Source organism: Erpetoichthys calabaricus, chromosome 14 (assembly GCF_900747795.2).
Source record: "Erpetoichthys calabaricus chromosome 14, fErpCal1.3, whole genome shotgun sequence".
Classification (NCBI taxonomy): Eukaryota; Metazoa; Chordata; class Cladistia; order Polypteriformes; family Polypteridae; genus Erpetoichthys; species Erpetoichthys calabaricus.
In genome coordinates, this window is record NC_041407.2 from 29,186,353 (window position 1) to 29,206,876 (window position 20,524).

Here is a 20,524-nt window from a genome sequence, read left to right on the forward strand (position 1 = left end):
TAACCAATCTGTGTCATTCACGGTTTAATTTTCCATGAGAAGAACAAACCCGTGTAACGCTACTTGCTTTCTATAAGTAACACAAATATAAATCACAATACACAAACAGGAGTCAATGCATTGTTAGGTCATATAAGAATAATTGCAATAACAAAACGCATCAGTTGCTTTAAGTGATTACTGTTTTATATATGTGGTGGCTCTGAGGCTAGGGATCTGCACTGGCAATCAGAAGGTTGACGGTTCGAATCCCGTAAATGCCAAAAAGGGACTCTGCTCTGTTGGGCCCTTGGGCAAGGCCCTTAACCTGCAGTTGCTGAGCGCTTTGAGTAGTGAGAAAAGCGCTATATAAAGAATTATTATTATTATATGTATGTATATATACACTTACAAAATTACTAGGTAAACTATAGTACTAGGGTGTTGTACCGTGTTAGCCATTATGAATGTAGAGAAAAGCCAAGCAAAATGACACCTTTTATTGGCTAACTAGAAAGATTACAATATGCAAGCTTTCGAGGCAACTCAGGCCCCTTCTTCAGGCAAGATGTAATACAGAAACTGAAGTTTCCTATGTTTATATACACACTCTAGGACAAGAAACAACATTGGTAAATCTTTAAATGAGAGATTTTGTATGTATACTAATACCATGTAGGGCCTCCTTTTACTCTCGAAACAGCCTCAGTTCTACATGGCTTGGATGCCATAGGACGTTGGAAACATTCCTCTGAGGTTATGGTCCAAGTTAACATTATTGATTTGCGCAGTTTCTGCAGATTTGCCAGCTGCACATTCATGCATATTTTTTACATTCCAAAGGTGTTCTATTGGATTCAGAGCCAGTCACTGCAAAGCACTGAACTCATCATCATGTTCATGAAACCAGTGTGAGCCGACTTTTGCTTTGTGACATGGCACATTATTAATTTGCTGGAAGCAGCAATTAGACGATGGCTAAATTGTGGCCATGAAGGGGTGCACATGGTCAGCAACAACACTCAAAACAGGCTGTGGCATTCAAGTGATGATAGGCTCAAAGTGTGAGAAGAAACATTCCTCACACAGTTACCAGCAGAGAACATTATTGGGTTGCCTCTCCCTTCACTACAGGACATATTTCACAAGTGTCCACAAGGCCTGCAGCATTGTGCAGGACCCCTTACACCCCTCACATGGACCTTTCACACTTCTGCCATCCAAGAGAAGATACTGCAGCATCAAAGCCAGCTCTGCCAGGCTGCAGGAGAGTTTTTACCCCCAAGCTGTCAGACTCCTTAACACCAGGCTGCCCCCTGGGATCTTCCACATGGGCTCAACTACCTCTAAAAACAGAACTTTTATACATGTGAGCCACTTTCCTGCAAGGATGAGTGTGCATGTAGAGAAGGACTGAAAATCTCCTACTGACCTTTAAGTATTTTGACATTCTTGATATCCTTCTGCTGTGAAACGTTCTGACCTGTCATTGTTTACACGTCTTAAACAACTATTACCATACACTGATAATTTCTGTATTATCTATATCTATTATTTATTTATTATATTACATATTTATTGACTATATTTATGCATCTAGATTGCATAATACCATACATTGCATCAATGTTCATATTGCTTACTACACGTCAGTATTGCTGCTACTTCTTTGTCTTGTTTTTGCACAATGTCTTGACTTGTTTGTGTTTTAATTTTAAATTCTATTTTTAATTTAATTTTAATTTTTTATTTGCACTTCATGTTGTTACACTGTGGACCCTGAGCTTTACAATTTTGTCTATCTGTATACTTGTACATGGTTGAGATGACAATAACGTTCGCTTTGGCTTTGACTTGGCTTGACCACCACCACCAGCCAAGACACTTTGAGTACATGGAATAATGCTGTCGGTGCCAAATTCTGACCTTGCTGTATGTGCAGAAATTGAGGTTCATCAGACCGGGCTTCATTTTTCCAGGTCTCCAGCTGTTCAGTTTTGGTGAGCCTGTGCCCACTGCAGCCTCAGCTTTCTGCTCTTGGCAGGAAGGAGTAGAATCCAATGTGGTCTTCAGTCTCAAGGTTTGATGTGTTGTACATTCTGAAACATTTTTCTGCTCACCATATTTGGACAGAGCAGTTATCTGAGTAAGCATAGCCTTTCTGTCAGCTGTCAGCTCAAACCCGTCTGGCCATTCTTTTCTGATCTTTCTAATCAACAAAGATTTTCTGCCTGCAGAATTGCTGCTCACTGGATTTTTCTTCTTTTTTTTTTTTGCATCATTCTGTGTAAACTCAAAAGACTGCTATGTGTGAAAATCCAAAAAAATGAGCAGTTATAGAAATACTCAAAGCCACCCATCTGGTGCCAACAATTATGCCACAGTTGAAGTCACTGAGGTCACATTTTTCCTGTTCTGGTGTTTGATGTTAACATTAAGTGAAGCCCCTGACCTGTATTTGCCTGCTTTTATGTATTGTGCTGCTGCCACGATTGGCTAATTAGATAACTGCATGGATAGGCAGGTGTACAGGTGTTCCTAATAAAGACCGCACATAATAACCATCAATCCATTAATTCCTTCATTTGCTAAACCCATTTATTCCAGTATAGGACTGCACTTGTCAAAAAAGAAGCTCACAGGGCACACTGGTAAGTGCATTTATCCTTATTGTTTAACCAGACTAGCTAGTTCAGAGTTCCCAGTCAACCTAATCCCTGGGGAATATGGGAAAAGATCCAACACAGAGACAACAGGGAAACAGACAAACACCTCATAGGTAGTGACAGGGTCTGTTGGAGCTGTGAGACAATAACACGTCATCACACATGCTTAACATTAAAGTTGTCTTTTATAGGAATTTTTATATATACTATAGAAGAACTGAAAGAAATTATCAAATTTAAAAAAAAAATAACACTCTACAGAATTACCTGAAACATAAAGAACAAGAAAGTTAAAAGTTTTAAAGGAAAAAAAGTATTAGCTGACTCTTTCGTTTTAGTTTGTGTATTGTTGTAAGCATAGTGGCACATGTTTACTGACATACTTTCTCAAATATGCATAAACATAAATAATAACATAAAAAATTAACAGTCTTTAGCAGGCACATAATAACAGTTTACATAACAGCAACAAAGCTCACAACACTCAAGCATTTTCAACAAAATGTTTGTGTCAAGGATCGAATGGATTGAAGAATAATACTGTTGAAAAGTAAGGAAGAGTTTTCTTTTATATCCATGTACTGATCAACTGAAGCCTGCAGGAGGATAGTGGTCCTCAATTATGGGGGAGGCAGCTTGAAGGATGAGGCCTCCAGGACTACACAAATCCAAATCTTATTATGGGATATATCATCTACTGTTAAATTCTGCTCTGTACTTCTAAAATTTTTATTTTTATACTGTATTGAGGATTTGTTCTGTTCTGTGAATTGTATTGTATTGACCCCCTTCTTTTGACACCCACTGCACGCCCAACCTACCTGGAAAGGGGTCTCTCTTTGAACTGCCTTTCCCAAGGTTTCTTCCATTTTTTCCCTACAAGGTTTTTTTGGGAGTTTTTCCTTGTCTTCTTAGAGAGTCAAGGCTGGGGGGGCTGTCAAGAGGCAGGGCCTGTTAAAGCCCATTGCGGCACTTCCTGTGTGATTTTGGGCTATACAAAAATAAATTGTATTGTATTGTATTGTAATTATGATGTCTGTCTTCAGGTATAGCATTCTGTAAAAAGGAAGTTCTGCTCTGGTTACGGCTCGTGTGGTCTCTCCAGCCAGTCTGCAATGCCTCCATTAGTATTTGAGCATTGAGTGTACAAGACTGTCATTCATCCAGAAAAACGGTGTGTTGTATACCCGCATTAAATTAACACGTGTAAAGACATGACGGACTTTCCTAGTCAACAACTTCTTTAGCTTCTTTTTTACCCTATAAGAGAGAAGTTGCTCATTTTCATTGTTATCAGATAGATAGATAGATAGATAGATAGATAGATAGATAGATAGATAGATAGATAGATAGATAGATAGATACTTTATTAATCCCAAGGGGAAATTCACATTCTCCAGCAGCAGCATACTGATACAAAAAACAATATTAAATTAAAGATTGATAGTAATGCAGGTAAAAACAGACAATAACTTTGTATAATGTTAACGTTTACCCCCCCCCGGGTGGAATTGAAGAGTCACATAGTTTGGGGGAGGAACAATCTCCTCAGTCTGTCAGTGGAGCAGGACAGTGACAGCAGTCTGTCGCTGAAGCTGCTCTTCTGTCTGGAGATGATACTGTTTAGTGGATGCAGTGGATTCTCCATAATTGATAGGAGCCTGCTGAGCGCCCGTCTCTCTAGTATTCAAGCAAATGATGATAATGTTCAAAGAAAATGTATTTTTATTGATTAAACTGGTGATGTGATCCATCATAAAGTCACAGGTAAATAGACAGGAGTACAAGTTGAGTGCAAACACAGAAAAGATAAGACCACCACCTTTCATCTCTAGATACTATATAGTAGCTCTTTATTTTTAAACCAGTACCTGTCATGATGTGTATTGTCCTCTTTCTCCACTTCTCTTTATTCTCTCCTTAGCTTCTCTGGCAATAGCTCTCCACAATTCATATTGATTTAAGATATACCTCAAAGAGGTTCATTGTATGCTGATGAAGTTCTACTCTACTTTGGTAATGCCACTGCTGATCGTCCCCATGACCCTGACCTTTTTAACATGCATGAGGCCCTGCTCAGCTTTCAGTTTCACCAGTTTAAATCTGTTCTTTTCCAAATGAATTCTTTCTGTCATCTCTCAACATTCCTGAGATGGTGTCTTTCAGAAATCTGGCAATGGACATCTATGCCAAGTTCTGAAGGATGTTAGAGACTCCCTTTCCTCTTGGTCTCACCTCCCCATCTCATTCTAGTCCAGACTGGCAATTATTAAAATTAATTTGCTCTTCAGAATGAATTTTGTAAGCTCAATGCTATTCCATTCTTCTACTCCTTCCAACCACTGATAATCTGTGAGGTCTCTGGTGTCTTCATTTCTTTGGAATCACAAGAAGCCATCTATTCCACTCTGATCCAGGACAGGGGTCTGATGAAAATATCTCCATCCCAGATTTTACACTAAATATATATACCACTTTGTTTTTACTCTAAAGCCAGTATGGACCTGGGTCTACCCTTCAAAGCATTCTCCTTCTAGGCTTCCCATAAAAACATACTGTATTATATTTTCCCTTATTTCTCAACTTCATTTCTATTTCTTTCTCTTACTGTTGGCCCCATTCTATCAAATCCCCTTCAGATGAGGAGTAGTGCTGAAACATAGATGAATTCTGGGTTCGCTGCTGAGATGGCACCTCCACACTCCTTTATCACTCCTGTATTCGACTATTCTGTCCTAAATATCAGAGGCAATGCTAATTCCTCCTGCCCTTGGTGTAAGTGTAGCATATTTGTGCTGTGAGATATATTTAATAAGACAGGGCTGGAGATGTTCCTTTCTCTTCGATCTAAGCATCCAATCCTTCCCATTTCCTCCTTTTTCTATTTGAAGTTGAGATCCGGGCTGAGGAAATGTGGAGCCTCCTCTCTCTTCCCCTCTTCCATTTTATCCCCTGTATTCATTTGCTTCAACTTCCTTCTGCTAAGTCCAAACCTGTGTTTGGTCTCCACTCCTCCCTCTGCAATGCTTCCCTCAAACCTCTCCCAATTATGTGTGATTGGCTAACAGACCTTTCACCATTCTCTTTGTTGTTTTCACAAACCATCCATTTAATATCAAAAATTGCTCTAAAAATCCAAATCACAAACACACACAACTTAAAAGTGTCCATAGACAATTGCCTACCCTCTGAAGATGTTACGTAATGGGACTCAAACTAGATCCTCCATGTCATCTTTGCTCTCTTAAAGTCCCTGGAACCTTCCTCTACATGTTCTGGAAATGGCTTTCGGCTGCAGCTGAGCTCTCTGGCACTAGGCTGTTGTCACCTCAAGTTCTTCTCCTCCTGGACCATAAAGTCGTGCAGCAGAGCTTTTAATGACTGTAACCATTGCAGCTACAAATCATCCATTCTGCTGTTGCTAAACTGCAAACACAGCACCCCGAGGCACTTGTGCTAATTGCTGGAGACTTTAACCATGTGATGCTGGACAAAACATTACCTGCCTTCTCCCAGTACTGTATGTGGATTGTAACACCCAAGGAAATAAGACTATTGATTTACTGTATGCAAACGTTAAAGACGCATACAGCGCCACCCCGCTGCCTGCGCTTGGGAAAGCAGATCATAACCTGGTTCTGCTTCAGCCTCACTACAAACCAAGAGTGAGAGTCCTACCTGTAACCACACGCTCATTCAGGAAGTGGTCCCCTGAGGCACAGCAGGCTCTGAGGGACTGCTTTGGAACTACGGACTGGGATATCATGCAGGGCTCATATAGTGAGAACATTGAGGAGGTTGTTGACTGCACTACTGACTACATCAACTTCTGTATGGACATTGTAGTTCCAGTAAGAACAGTATGCTGTTATACTAACAACAAGCCATGGATTAAAAGTGACATCAAGGGCCTTTTGAACCAGAAGAAAAGGGCATGAGCTCAAGTGTGTGCAGAAGGAACTCGGAGTCCAGCTCAGGGTGGCGAAGGAGCAGTACAGGAGAAAGCTGGAGCAGAAGTTGCAGAATAACAGCATGAAGGAAGTGTGGGATGGGATGAAGATCATCACTGGCTGCAGCTCGAACCGGGGTGCCACCATCGAAAGAGACGTGGAGAGAGCAAACCTGATGAACAACTTCTTTAACAGGTTTGACCACCCTAACCCACTCTCACCTCAGAGTACTGCACCCTCCACCCATCCATCTGCTGATGCCAGCATAGGAGAGAGTTTCCACCAACCCACAATTACAGCAGCCCAGGTAAGCAGAGAGCTGAGGAGACTTTGTGCCAGCAAAGCAGCGGGTCCAGATGGAGTATCGCCACGACTGCTGAAGGCCTGTGCGTTGGAGCTGGGAAGTCCTCTACAGTGTATCTTCAACCTGAGCCTGGAACAGGGGAGAGTCCCAAGGCTTTGGAAAACATCTTGCATCACCACAGTCCCAAAGGTATCACTTCCTATTGAGCTGAATGACTTCAGGCCTGTCGCTCTGATGTCATGTGATGAAGACCATGGAGCGGCTGCTGCTTCATCACCTGAGGCCACAGGTCCGCCACGCCCTCGACCCTCTGCAGTTCGCATACCAGGAGAAGGTGGGAGCGGAGGATGCCATCATCTATATGCTACACCGATCCCTCTCCCACTTGGACAGAGGCAGTGGTGCTGTAAGAATTATGTTTCTAGACTTCTCTAGCACCTTCAACACCATCCAACCTCTGCTCCTTAGGGACAAGCTGACAGACATGGGAGTAGATTCATACCTGGTGGCATGGATCGTGGACTATCTTACAGAAAGAACTCAGTATGTGCATCTTGGGAACTGCAGGTCTGACATTGTGGTCAGCAGCACATGAGCGCCGCAGGGGACTGTACTTTCTCTGGTCCTGTTTAGCCTATATACATCAGTCTTCCAATACAACTCGGAGTCCTGCCACGTGCAAAGGTTCACTGACGACACTGCTATCGTGGGCTGCATCAGGAGTGGGCAGGAGGAGGAGTATAGGAACCTAATCAAGGACTTTGTTAAATGGTGTGACTCAAACCACCTACACCTGAACACCAGCAAAACCAAGGAGCTGGTGGTGGATTTTAGGAGGCCCAGGCCCCTCATGGACTCCGTGATCATCAGAGGTGACTGTGTGCACATGGTGCAGACCTATAAATACCTGGGAGTGCAGCTGGATGATAAATTGGACTGGACTGCCAATACTGATGCTCTGTGCAAGAGAGGACAGAGCCAACTATACTTCCTTAGAAGGCTGGCGTCCTTCAACATCTGCAATAAGATGCTGCAGATATTCTATCAAACAGTTGTGGTGAGTGCCCTCTTCTACGCAGTGGTGTGCTGGGGAGGCAGCATAAAGAAGAAGGATGCCTCATGCCTGGACAAACTGGTGAGGAAGGCAGGCTCTATTGTTGGCATGGAGCTGGACAGTTTGACATCTGTGGCAGAGCGACGGGTGCTGAGCAGGCTCCTGTCAGTCATGGAGAATCCACTGCTTCCACTGAACAGTATCATCTCCAGACAGAGGAGCAGCTTCAGCGACAGACTGCTGTCAATGTCCTGCTCCACTGACAGACTGAGGAGATCGTTCCTCCCCCACACTATGCGACTCTTCAATTCCACCCCAAGAGGAACGTTAACATTGTTCAAAGTTACTGTTTGTTATACCTGCATTGTTATCACTCTTTAATTTAACACTGTTTTTATCAGTATGCTGCTGCTGGAGTATGTGAATTTCCCCTTGGGATTAATAAAGTATCTATCTATCTAACTATCTATGTAAGTTGCTTTTAGCCTCTCACTGGAAGCCTCCTGCCCTTAATCAGCTTCATGCTGTTCAGTTAGTAAACAGCTGGTTAGGTTTCGCTCCGTGTAGCAGTTCCACTTTTTCTTGTTTTCTTTTCCTTACTTTGCTGTGTGCTCCTACATGGAGTGTGTAAGTGCCAATTTACCTCTCACCTCTTTTTATTGTGTTTCTGTTTAGGTAGCTCTCTCAGGTGGGTTAGGTGGTTATTGTTGTTTTTGTTCTTACATAACCCAAAAAAGCAGTTATTGTTGAATTTCCTTTTATTGTGCTCCTTTTTCATTTTATCATAAAAAAATTGATCACAAAAAAAACACAAGAGAGACGACATATATGAAGGTTTGCTGATAAATGAACCTTCACGATTTTGTTGTATCACTTAAACATGGACGATTTTTTCCATAGAATTCCAGTGAGGCTGGGTGTCTCTGTGCTTCAGAGGGTGTGGCGGTCTACAGCAGACAGGCAGGCTGCAGTGCCATTTCTGTATCAGGAACTCGGTAGTCATACAAAAAAAACAAAGTGCCCTTGTTAAAAACCGGAAATATTTCTATACGGCATAGCAAGCAGAAGCCTCAGTAGCTTTAACAAGGCACATTGCTTACTGCTGATTTTTCTTGGTTTCTTACTATGCAAGGGAGGCATGCATTCCTAACAGGAGATAAGGGTACTTTCGCCAACAAAGGAAAAGGGGCAGAAGCTTGAGCCCACCACATTCACCCCTTTGTGCATGTCCCTGATTAATGAGATTTTAGTGATTGGCAAAAATGTATATAATGAGGGTATTAGAAATAAACTTGATCCATTAGGATTAAAAGTCAAGACAAAGGTAAAGAATTTAGGGGTAACTATTGACTCTGACCTAAATTTTAAATCACATATTAATCAGATTACTAGGACAGGAAATATATATATATATATATACTATAGAAATATAGCAAAAGTTAGATCTCTTATAACATTGCAAGATGCTGAGAAATTAGTTCACGCTTTTGTTTTCAGTCGGCTAGATTACTGTAACGCACTCCTCTCAGGACCACCCAAAAAAGACATAAATCGATTGCAACTCATGCAGAATGGAGCTGCTAGAATCTTAACTAGGAAAAGAAAATCCGAGCACATCTCTCCAGTTTTGATGTCACTACACTGGTTACCTGTGTCATTTAAAATTGACTTTAAAATACTGCTTATGGTTTACAATAATTTCACTCCATCCTATATTTGAAAATGTCTTTCACCTTACACTCCAAATCGTAACCTTAGATCTTCAAATGAGTATCTGCTTAGAATTCCAAGAGCTAATCTTAAAAGAAGTGATCTTTTTCTGGTTTTCTCTGCTGTTCGATCTGCGCCATCACCACCTGATCAAAGCACCCTGATGTCCCTCCATTGATGGATTGCAGGTCAGAGGTCCACATGACCGTCATCATCAAGTTCTTCCACGTGAAGCCTGAAAACCATGAGGACTGATTGAGATCAATTATGTTAGGTAGAATGCCTAGAGGGGGCTGGGTGGTCTTGTGGCCTCGGAACCCCTGCAGATTTTTTTTTCTCCAGCCGTCTGGAGTATTTTTTGTTTTTGTTTTGTTTTTTCTGTCCTCCCTGGCCATTACTTTTATTATATGTTAATTAGAATTGCCTAATTTTATTTATTTATTTTATTTCTCTTCCTTCTTCCTGTGAAGCACTTTGAGCTACATTATTTGTATGAAAATGTGCTATAGAAATAAATGTTGTTGTTGTAAAAACCTAACATAACCCAAAAGCACAGCTGACATGTGAAATAATACAAATGTGAAGCCAGCCAGGGGCATTTCTAGGGAATGGTCGCGGTCTCAGCCCCAATCTTTCACTCGCTGTGTTACACATTTTTACACGTTTTTAAGAGCTGGGTTGAGAGCTTGTCGAGGGGGTGTTTCCCCTTGGGGTTTTGTGTGAGTTATACGTGTATATAAAATTGAAGAGTGGTGTTCGTTGGGGTTTCAAGCTTGTTCTAGTAGTAGAATTTCATTTCTAATCTTATACCCAAGATCAGCCCAAGATCAAAAAGATCAGGAGCCGGGGTGGTCTTTAAGCCCTATTTGTAAGCAACAAGTTTGCGGAATAGACTGCACAACCATGGAAAAGATGATTCAGACCCTAATTCAAGCTTTGTGCAGAGACTCCAGAATCCTCCAAGTCTGTTCAGAAATAGTGGATTCCATGCCAAATCGCATTCAGATGCTTCTCAAGAGCAGAGGAGGTCATATCATGTACGGATTTGAATAGGGTTGCCAGATTAGAAAATTAGAAGGAGACGATACGTGATCTTCTCGGAAGACAACGTGAGACAAGGCAGTGAGATAAAAGGCCAGCTGCTGCACAGGATTTTAAATGATCAACACACAGCTCAACAAGCAGAACATGCAGCAAGGCAGCAGCAGCAAAAAGACAGCAGCTGATCAGACCGCATCTCCTCAGGGTGCGTTCAGCCCCCTCTACCCCCCCACCCCCCTCCATTTGATTATGCGAGTGGCAGAGACACGAATTGGCTATGCCCCCTACACACCCAGACCAATATATTATATAAGAGTAGAGACATAAGTTAAAAACAAAAAGCAAGGATTTTAATGGGTTATGAGGAAAACAAAAGTAAAATCATTTGAAAATTATTTAATACAAGCTAAAAAATTCTGTAAAAGTGAAATTATTTGAAAATATTTATTTAATACAGACAACAGAGAAATATTATTATTTAATACAGGCAGTTAGAAAAAAGTGGGCGTGGCAAGTAGTAAGAACACACTTTGTTGACAGTCAACTGAACAAGTTGCAAACAGGCAGCTAACACTATTAGTTTCCTCGTTACATTTGGGTTATTTTCATCAAGATAATCTAAGAAAAAAAAAAAGTATAATTGCTTATAAAGGTACAACTAAGTACTGTAAGAAGGTAGTAAAAATATATTTTTATTACGAAATTTGAAAATGAACCAAATACGGGAAATTTGGGTGTCCCTGAAAGGTCAGTACTGGACAGGGGACAAAATTATCAAATATTGGGCATGTCCCGTATATAAGGGACGTCTGGCAACCCTAGATGTGAGTATATATTATTCATAATAAAAAAACTGAGCAAAACTGATTTTTGTTGTTTTGTTTGTTTCAATTGATTTGCTTATTAATTTATATTTAATTCGTTACCTATAAATATATGATTAATTATATACAGTGGAACCTCTAGATACGAGTTTAATTCGTTCCAGCACTGAGCTTGTATAGCGAATTTCTCGTATCTAGAACAAACTTCTCCATTGAAAATAATGGAAATCCAGTTAATCCGTTCCGCACCCCAAATATATTAACATAAAAATCCATTTTCCTAACAAATAACACTGATAAATTATATATACTGTAGTCTACCTTTAATAAATAACACTGGTAAATAATAACTGATTATTAAAAGAATCAGAACAGGTGTCCAAAGTGCAGTAGAGCATTCAATAAATCTTTAAATAAATAATCCTTAAAACAGTTGTGAAGTGGAGGTTTAAAATACACAAGAATAACAATCCTTTAACACGAGGTTAAAACGTCAAAAGGATGCAGTCTTTAAAAAACAGATGACAATCCCCGGTGCTTCTTCTCTGTTAGCGTCTCACCTGCGGGCTCTGCAACAGGCGAGACACTCTTAATGCAGCTGACCTTCTCTACACCGTCCTGCTTCAGCTGTTTGGCTCGCCTGTTCAGCTACACGCGAGCCTGCGCAGGCTCGCTCTCCCGCACCGACTTCCTGCCCGCCCCCTCCCTCTCTCTCTCTCTCTCTCTCTCTCTCTCTCCCTCTCCTTTTACTTTTTCTCCCCCTTAACCGGCTCGCGCTTCTCTATATATGCGGGGAGGACATGGCAGCTGCAGCCCATCAGCCACAGGAACAATCATGGATGTGGGCAGTTTCCCACCTGTGCACTTAAGTGAGAAACGCAGACACCGCAGATCGCGGCTCGCAACTGCTACCACGCCCCCTCGCTAAGCCGCGAGCTATACCCACAGCCTGGCTCGTGGCTCGTTACGCGAGCCAATGCTCGCATTTAGATCTGAATTTTTCGCTCATACTTTCCTCGTATTTTGAATTTCTCGTATACAGAGGTGATCGTATCTCGAGGTTCCACTGTATAAACATTTAATTCACTATGTATTTAACATGATAATTCATATGCCATTGCCCTATTTCCGTTCACAAAGCCTAATAACACATTTAAAATACACAGTTAAAATAAAATGTTATATTACAGAATCACAAATGAATGCAAATTGTGCAACTCATAAACGTGAATGATGAATCAAATGGCTCGTGACTCAGGCGGTTCTTGCGCATCCGGTTTACACTTCCGCTAGCTGACAAATCACGACGTCACGCAGGACACGTATGCGCCTTAGCACTAGTGCCTTTGAGCGCCACTGAACCGAGTCGTTCTCCCTCACGGTTCATATGGTTCACTGAAAAGAATCGTTCAAAAAGAACGAATCGTTCATCACCATTTAACAGCACAAATCCCGCCACTCTCTCTGTGTGCTGCGCTTTCATATTACTGGCTGTCAGCAGCACAGAGAGAGAGAGAGAGGTGACGTAAGTGGCCCTCTTTGCGCATGTCCAATCACATGATCGTACTAATTCTCGACACAGCTGCCCTGCTTCGATGCAACAAGAAAAAGGAGCGAGACAAGCGAACTGATGGAAATATTTTTTTAATTTAATAAACGAATTAGCGGTTTATGTATAAGGGACTCCAGCAGAGTCAGCGTGTAGAAGTGGCCACCACAATGAAGTTTGTACTTTAACGTCACCTCTAAACGCTAGACGAAAGTACAATACAAAATTATTAGCATGTATAGACGTTAAGTAATTTATTAATCAGCAACCGTAGTTGTAAAAGGTAACATGAAAGATTATGGATGTACTGTACGCTGTTAACAACACAATGTCATCATAGTCAGAAGATTTCTCTTAGAATTCATGCACCTGCATTGTTTAAGCTTTTTTTTTCGGGATGCCAACGCTGACAAATCGCGAACAGACGTTTATAAAACTTCACTTCGTCCATGTTAATGTTAGACCGTCACACATTTTAAGTTTTTTTGTAAGGCCTAGTGCAGCAGAGCTGGGAAGAGGCAGGAGGACAAAGCAGCTCCTGTAGGAGAAGGTGGCATCTGCACATCCTGGGTGTGTCTTAATGGCAATGAGCCAATAGTAATAATAATAAATGTTATTTATATAGCGCCTTTCTCATGCTGAAGGCACTTATTTAAACAGCAGGATATATGTTACACTGGAGCTGCATACAACAAAAAACAGGTAAACACAGGATATATCCATCCATCCATTTTCCAACCCGCTGAATCCGAACACAGGGTCACGGGGGTCTGCTGGAGCCAATCCCAGCCAACACAGGGCACAAGGCAGGAACCAATCCCGGGCAGGGTGCCAACCCACCGCAGACACAGGATATACACAGCATTAAATAGAATACAGGAAAAAAGAGACCAGAGTATAATACTAAAAGTAATGCCTGAACAAATCACATCATTTGTGATATAACACACGCACACACACATTATCCTGAGCTTCTGCATAGAGAAATAAAGTGAAAAAGGGTCAGAGTGTCAGGTTAAGTTAAATGCCTTCCTGAACAGATGGCTTTTAAGTTGTTTTTTAAAAGAATGAATGGAGTCAGCTGATCTCATTAATTCAGGAAGGTCATTCTAAAGTCTGGGTGCTTTACAGCGAAAGGCCCGGTCACCCATAGAGGGCAGGTTAGTGTGGGGCACAACAGAATCAGAGGACCTTAGTGGGTGAACAGGAGTGGAGTGATGGAGAAGGTCACTGATGCAGTCCGGTGTGAGGTCATTTAAAGATTTGTGGGTTAATAATACAATTTTATACTCAACCCTCTAAGACACAGGCAGCCAGTGAAGGTGAAGCAGGATGGGTGTGATGTGCTTGCTGTTGCTGGTTTGTTTAAGGACTCTTACAGCAGAGTTTTGAAGGAACTGGAGGTGTGATATAAGATTTGAAGGGGCACCTGCCAGTAGGGATTTACAATAATGTGATAAGAGCAGGGACAAGTTTTTCAGCATTAGAAAAAGGAGAGGTAAGAGCGAACACAGTATATGTTATGGAGGTGGAATTAAAGTTTCTTAATGTAGTTTTTGTGGTTGGAATAAGAAACTGAGGAAATCAAAAATGACACCGAGATTCCTTGCATCAGAAGTTCTGAGGAGATCACCGTCAAGAGTGACTGAGATAGAGCTCATTTTCTTAAGTTGTGCTTTAGTGCCATTTAGCAGGAGTTCAGTTTTGTTGCAATTTAATTCCAAAAACTTCTGCTCCATCCAGGTTTTAATTTCACTGAGGCAAGTTGTGAGCTGAGAAAGCTCTGATGAAGTTTCACTTTTAACATTGAAATAGAGATGAGTGTCATCTGCATAAAAATAATAACCAAGTCCAATGCTACGAATAATATGGCCAAGGGGAAGCATATAAATACAGAACTGCAGAGGGCTGAGGACAGAGCCCTGAAGAACTTGTGTGACTGGTGCTGAGCTGGACCTGCTGTTGCCAGAGCTAAGAAACACTTGCCTGTCAGATAGGATTTAAACCACTGGAGGGCAGAGCCAGAGCTACCCAGCATGTTCTCCATTCCAGACAGTAGAATGTCATATCTCAGTGTCAAAAGCTGCACTAAGATCTAACAGAATTAATATACTGGGTTTGTCCAGAGTCTGCTGCCATAAGCAAATTATTGGTTACTCAAAGCAGAGCAGTTTTATAGTTGTGCTGTGCTCTGAAACCAGACTGAAAGGGTTCCATCAAATTAGTAGAATTTAAGTAATTGGCGAGTTGGGAGGCTAAAATACACTCAAGAACCGTTGATAGAAGTGGTAAGTGAGAAATAGGCCAAGAATTGTTAAGATTTGTCAGCATCAAGTCCAGACTTTTTTTTTTTTTAACATTGGGGTTACAGAAGCGATTTTAAAAGTGGCTTTCACAAAACCAGTGTCAAGGGTTGTATTTATTATTGATGTAACAGTCTGGATCAGGGCATAAAGGCAGGATTTAAGAAGTGTGGTGGTGATGGGGTCCAGTACACAGGTAGTCGGCCTCATCTTACAAAGCAGGTCATAAACAAATGTAGATGTTAAGGTGAGAGTTTAGAAAAGGTGCTGGATTGAGTGGGAAGAAAGGGAAAGATATAAATGGATTTAAGTTAGTTGAATTATGTAGATCTTAAATTGTATGAGGAGTGGACATTTTCCACTTTTTCACAGGCTTAGGTAGAGGAGATAATTGGGCCAGATGAAGGTTAAAGCAGTTTATGAACTACAGACAACAAAACCCCCAGGTTATCATGACCACTTTCTTTTATTCTGCCATAATGTGTTCTTGGCTACAGTGGTGCAACCCTGTAAGCCCTTTGATGGGCAGAGAAAGCCTGGATTGGCACAGTGAGGTCAGCCTTACGTGACCTTATCAGTGGTCCCAAGTTCAGTCCTTGGTTGGCTCCCTGTGGCTGCAGGATTTCCTCTAAAACATCTTTTTTTTTTTTTACCACGCTTATATTAACTTCACCCGTTTGTCTGGTACAAACCTTGTTATTGATATTTAACCCACTTCCTACTGTCCAAATGACTTGACATTTTGCACAATTACTCACTTCCGATGACAATACATAATCAATAATCAGTTTCACTAATTGATCAATTAAGCCATGTTAATTAAAAAATGAAATTTTCATATGAAGAATAGTTCCAAGATTTCACCAATAGATGGCGCTAGTAACAGATAGAAATATTAAAGGAAGTGTTACAATAGTGATTACACAAGTATAATAAAACAAACCCAAGACTAAAAAGTTATATATATATATATATATATATATATATATATATATATATATATATATATATATATATATATATATATATATATAAACACTTTTAAAAAGCCACACTTATATTAAGTTCTGAAGTGTATTAAAAAGTAAAAAATAAGTCTCTCATACATGACTCGTAAAATAAAAAATGAGACTTATTTTTTACTTTTTAGTACACTTTTGAACTTAATATAAGCTTGGTTTTTAAAAAGTATTATATAAATATAAAATTTAATCAGACTCTTAACTCAAAGTTTCTATCTTTTTTGGTACAAATTCAAAAAGTACAAACTGATTTTTGCTTTATATTATTTTGTTCGTTTTAATGTTCTGGTTATTTAAGCCACTATTTACTAATAAGAATTTGGATACAATTAAGAGAACAAACCCACAAAGTTAAAAAGAAAATGACAGAACAAAGTTAAACATTTAAAATTTGGCAAAAACACTTATTATTTCTTTATTTATCAGATGCCTGTAGGCAAAGGCGACTGAAAGCAAGTTGCAATATATAAAAGAATGAAGGGGTACTGTATGCATTTAAGCAACAGAGAACAAGATAAACAAAGCAAACACAAGGGAGTAGACGCACTGTTACATAATTGTACCTACAACTAGACTGTGACAAAATCAGTATCCCCCACTCTTTGTCCTGTCGGAGAGAAGCTAAGCTGACTCCAGGTCACTTTTATTAATGTTGAGTTCAGATATTTTTTCCAGCCTACACGGTGAATGTTTGAATGATGTATTCAATATGTATGAGAACAATACTCCCATAGACATCATTAAAATTACCTGTGATCTAAAGCCCTCCTGTTGGTTCGTACCAGATGAGATGGCCTTCACTGACCTCCTCCAGTAATACGTTGTTTGTGGTTGTTTTCAATTTGGCCCTTATCAAAGTCATCCAGAGGTTTATACCTGCCCATTTCTTCTTGATCTATTGACTAATGTCAGCTTACCATCTAATTCAACCCTGACTTGACAGGAGCCATTTTTATGAGGCATTCAACGTTATTCGCTTCATATGGGAGAGGTCAAATTTTAGTGATTGGCAATAATGGATACAATGAGGCTATAAGAAATAAACTGGTTGCATTAGGATTAAAAGTCAAGACGGAGGTAAAAAGCTTAGGGGTAACTGTTACTGTAATCTGAATTTTAAATCGCATATTAATCAGATCACTAGGACAGCATTTTTTTCACTTAAGAAACATAGCAAAAGTTAGACCTCTTATATCATTGAAAGATGCTGAGAAATTAGTTCACGCTTTTGTTTTCAGTCGGCTAGATTACTGTAACGCACTCCTTTCAGGACTACCCAAAAAAGACATAAATCGTTTGCAACTAGTGCAAAATGCAGCTGCTAGAATCCTAACTAGGAAAAGAAAATCTGAGCACATTTCTCCAATTTTGATGTCACTACACTGGTTACCTGTGTCATTCAGGATTGACTTTAAAATTCTGCTGATGGTTTATAAAGCCTTAAGTAATCTCGCCCCATCTTATATTCCAAATCGCAACCTCAGATCCTCAAGTGAGTGTCTCCTTAGAATTTCCTTCTGCTGTTATGCACCTAAAATCTGGAATAGCCTGCCAATAGGAATTCGCCAGGCTAATAGAGTGGAGCACTTTAAAAAAACTGCTGAAAACACAGTATTTTAACTTGGCTTTCTCATAACTTCATTTCAATTTAATCCTGATACTCTGTATATCCAGTTCATTATAATAACTATCCATGGTGGCTCTAAAATCCGTACTAACCCCTACTCTCTCTTCTGTTTCTTTTTCCGGTTTCTTTGTGGTGGTGACTTGCGCCATCTACTCAAAGCACCGTGATGTTCCAGCATTGATGGATTAAAAGCCAGAAGTATGCATGACCACCATCATCATCAAGTCCTTCCATGATAACCCTAAATACAAAGAGGACTATTTCATTTATGTTAGGTAGAATGCCCAGAGGGGACTGGGCGGTCCTGTGGCCTGGAACCCCTACAGATTTTATTTTTTTCTCCAGCCGTCTGGAGTTTTTTTTGTTTTTTTCTGTCCTCCCTGGTCATCGGACCTTACTCTTATTCTATGTTAACTAATATTGTCTTATTTTAATTTCGTACTTTATCTTTTATTTTTCTGTTCTTCATTATGTAAAGCACTTTGAGCTACTTTTCTGTATGAAAATGTGCTATATACAGTGGGGCAAAAAAGTATTTAGTCAGCCACCAATTGTGCAAGTTCTCCCACTTAAAAAGATGAGAGAGGCCTGTAATTTTCATCATAGGTATACCTCAACTATGAGAGACAAAATGAGAAAAAAAAATCCAGAAAATCACAGTGTCTGATTTTTGAAGAATTTATTTGCAAATTATGGTGGAAAAAAAGTATTTGGTCAATAACAAAAGTTCATCTCAATACTTTGTTATATACACTTTGTTGACAATGACAGAGGTCAAACGTTTTCTGTAAGTCTTCACAAGGTTTTCACACACTGTTGCTGGTATTTTGGCCCATTCCTCCATGCAGATCTCCTCTAGAGCAGTGATGTTTTGGGGCTGTCGCTGGGCAACACGGACTTTCAACTCCCTGCAAAGATTTTCTATGGGGTTGAGATCTGGAGACTCGCTAGGCCACTCCAGGACCTTGAAATGCTTCTTACGAAGCCACTCCTTTGTTACCCGGGCGATGTGTTTGGGATCATTGTCATGCTGAAAGACCCAGCCACGTTTCATCTTCAATGCCCTTGCTGATGGAAGGAGGTTTTCACTCAAAATCTGATGATACATGGCCCCATTCATTCTTTCCTTTACACGGATCAGTCGTCCTGGTCTCTTTGCAGAAAAACAGCCCCAAAGCATGATGTTTCCACCCCCATGCTTTACAGTAGGTATGGTGTTCTTTGGATGCAACTCAGCATTCTTTCTCCTCCAAACACGACGAGTAGAGTTTTTACCAAAAACTTTTTTGGTTTCATCTGACCATATGACATTCCCCCAGTCCTCTTCTGGATCATCCAAATGCTCTCTAGCAAACTTCAGACGGGCCTGCACATGTACTGGCTTAAGCATGGGGACACGTCTGGCACTGCAGGATTTGAGTCCCTGGCGGCGTAGTGTGTTACTGATGGTAGCCTTTGTTACTTTGGTCCCAGCTCTCTTGCAGGTCATTCACTAGGTCCCCCCCGTGTGGTTCTGGGATTTTTGCTAACCGTTCTTGTGATCATTTTGACCAGATCTTGCATGGAGCCCCAGATTGAGGGAGATTATCAGTGGTCTTGTATGTCTTCCATTTTCTAATAATTGCTCCCACAGTTGATTTCTTCACACCAAGCTGCTTACCTATTGCAGATTCAGTCTTCCCAGCCTGGTGCAGGTCTACAATTTTGTTTCTGGTGTCCTTTGACAGCTCTTTGGTCTTGGCCATAGTGGAGTTTGGAGTGTGACTGAGGTTGTGGACAGGTGTCTTTTATAATAACGAGTTCAAACAGGTGCCATTAATACAGGTAATGAGTGGAGGACAGAGGAGCCTCTTACAGAAGAAGTTACAGGTCTGTGAGAGCCAGAAATCTTGCTTGTTTGTAGGTGACCAAATACTTATTTTCCACCATAATTTGCAAGTAAATTCTTTAAAAATCAGACAATGTGATTTTCTGGATTTTTTTCTCATTTTGTCACTCATAGTTGAGGTATACCTATGACGAAAATTACAGGCCTCTCTCATCTTATTAAGTGGGAGAACTTGCACAATTGGCGGCTGACTAAATACTTTTTTGCCCCACTGTAAATAAATGTTGTCGTTATTGTCATTAATGTTGTAAAATAACTTGGCTGAATGTTAATTTTTATACAGTCTACAACATTCCCAGGTCATTTTGAACTAAAATATTATACAGGCCTCTTTCAGGCAAGTAATATTAATGTGTTAACAATGGAAAACAAAGCAAACACGTCAGAGTAATCAATGAGGAAGAGTGTGTCATCCCACACAACACCAAAAAGCAAGTGAGGGTGGAAAGACTTCTGATGACAACATAAAAATGGAAATCCAGCAATGGCTCAACTGAAGGCAAAACTTGTGTGTAAGGGAGGCCTATGCTCAATAGCACCTCAGGCAGATGGGACATAATCCTGAGCAGGTTTTTACAGAGGTAGGCCCAGTGTAAGGGTTTTTATT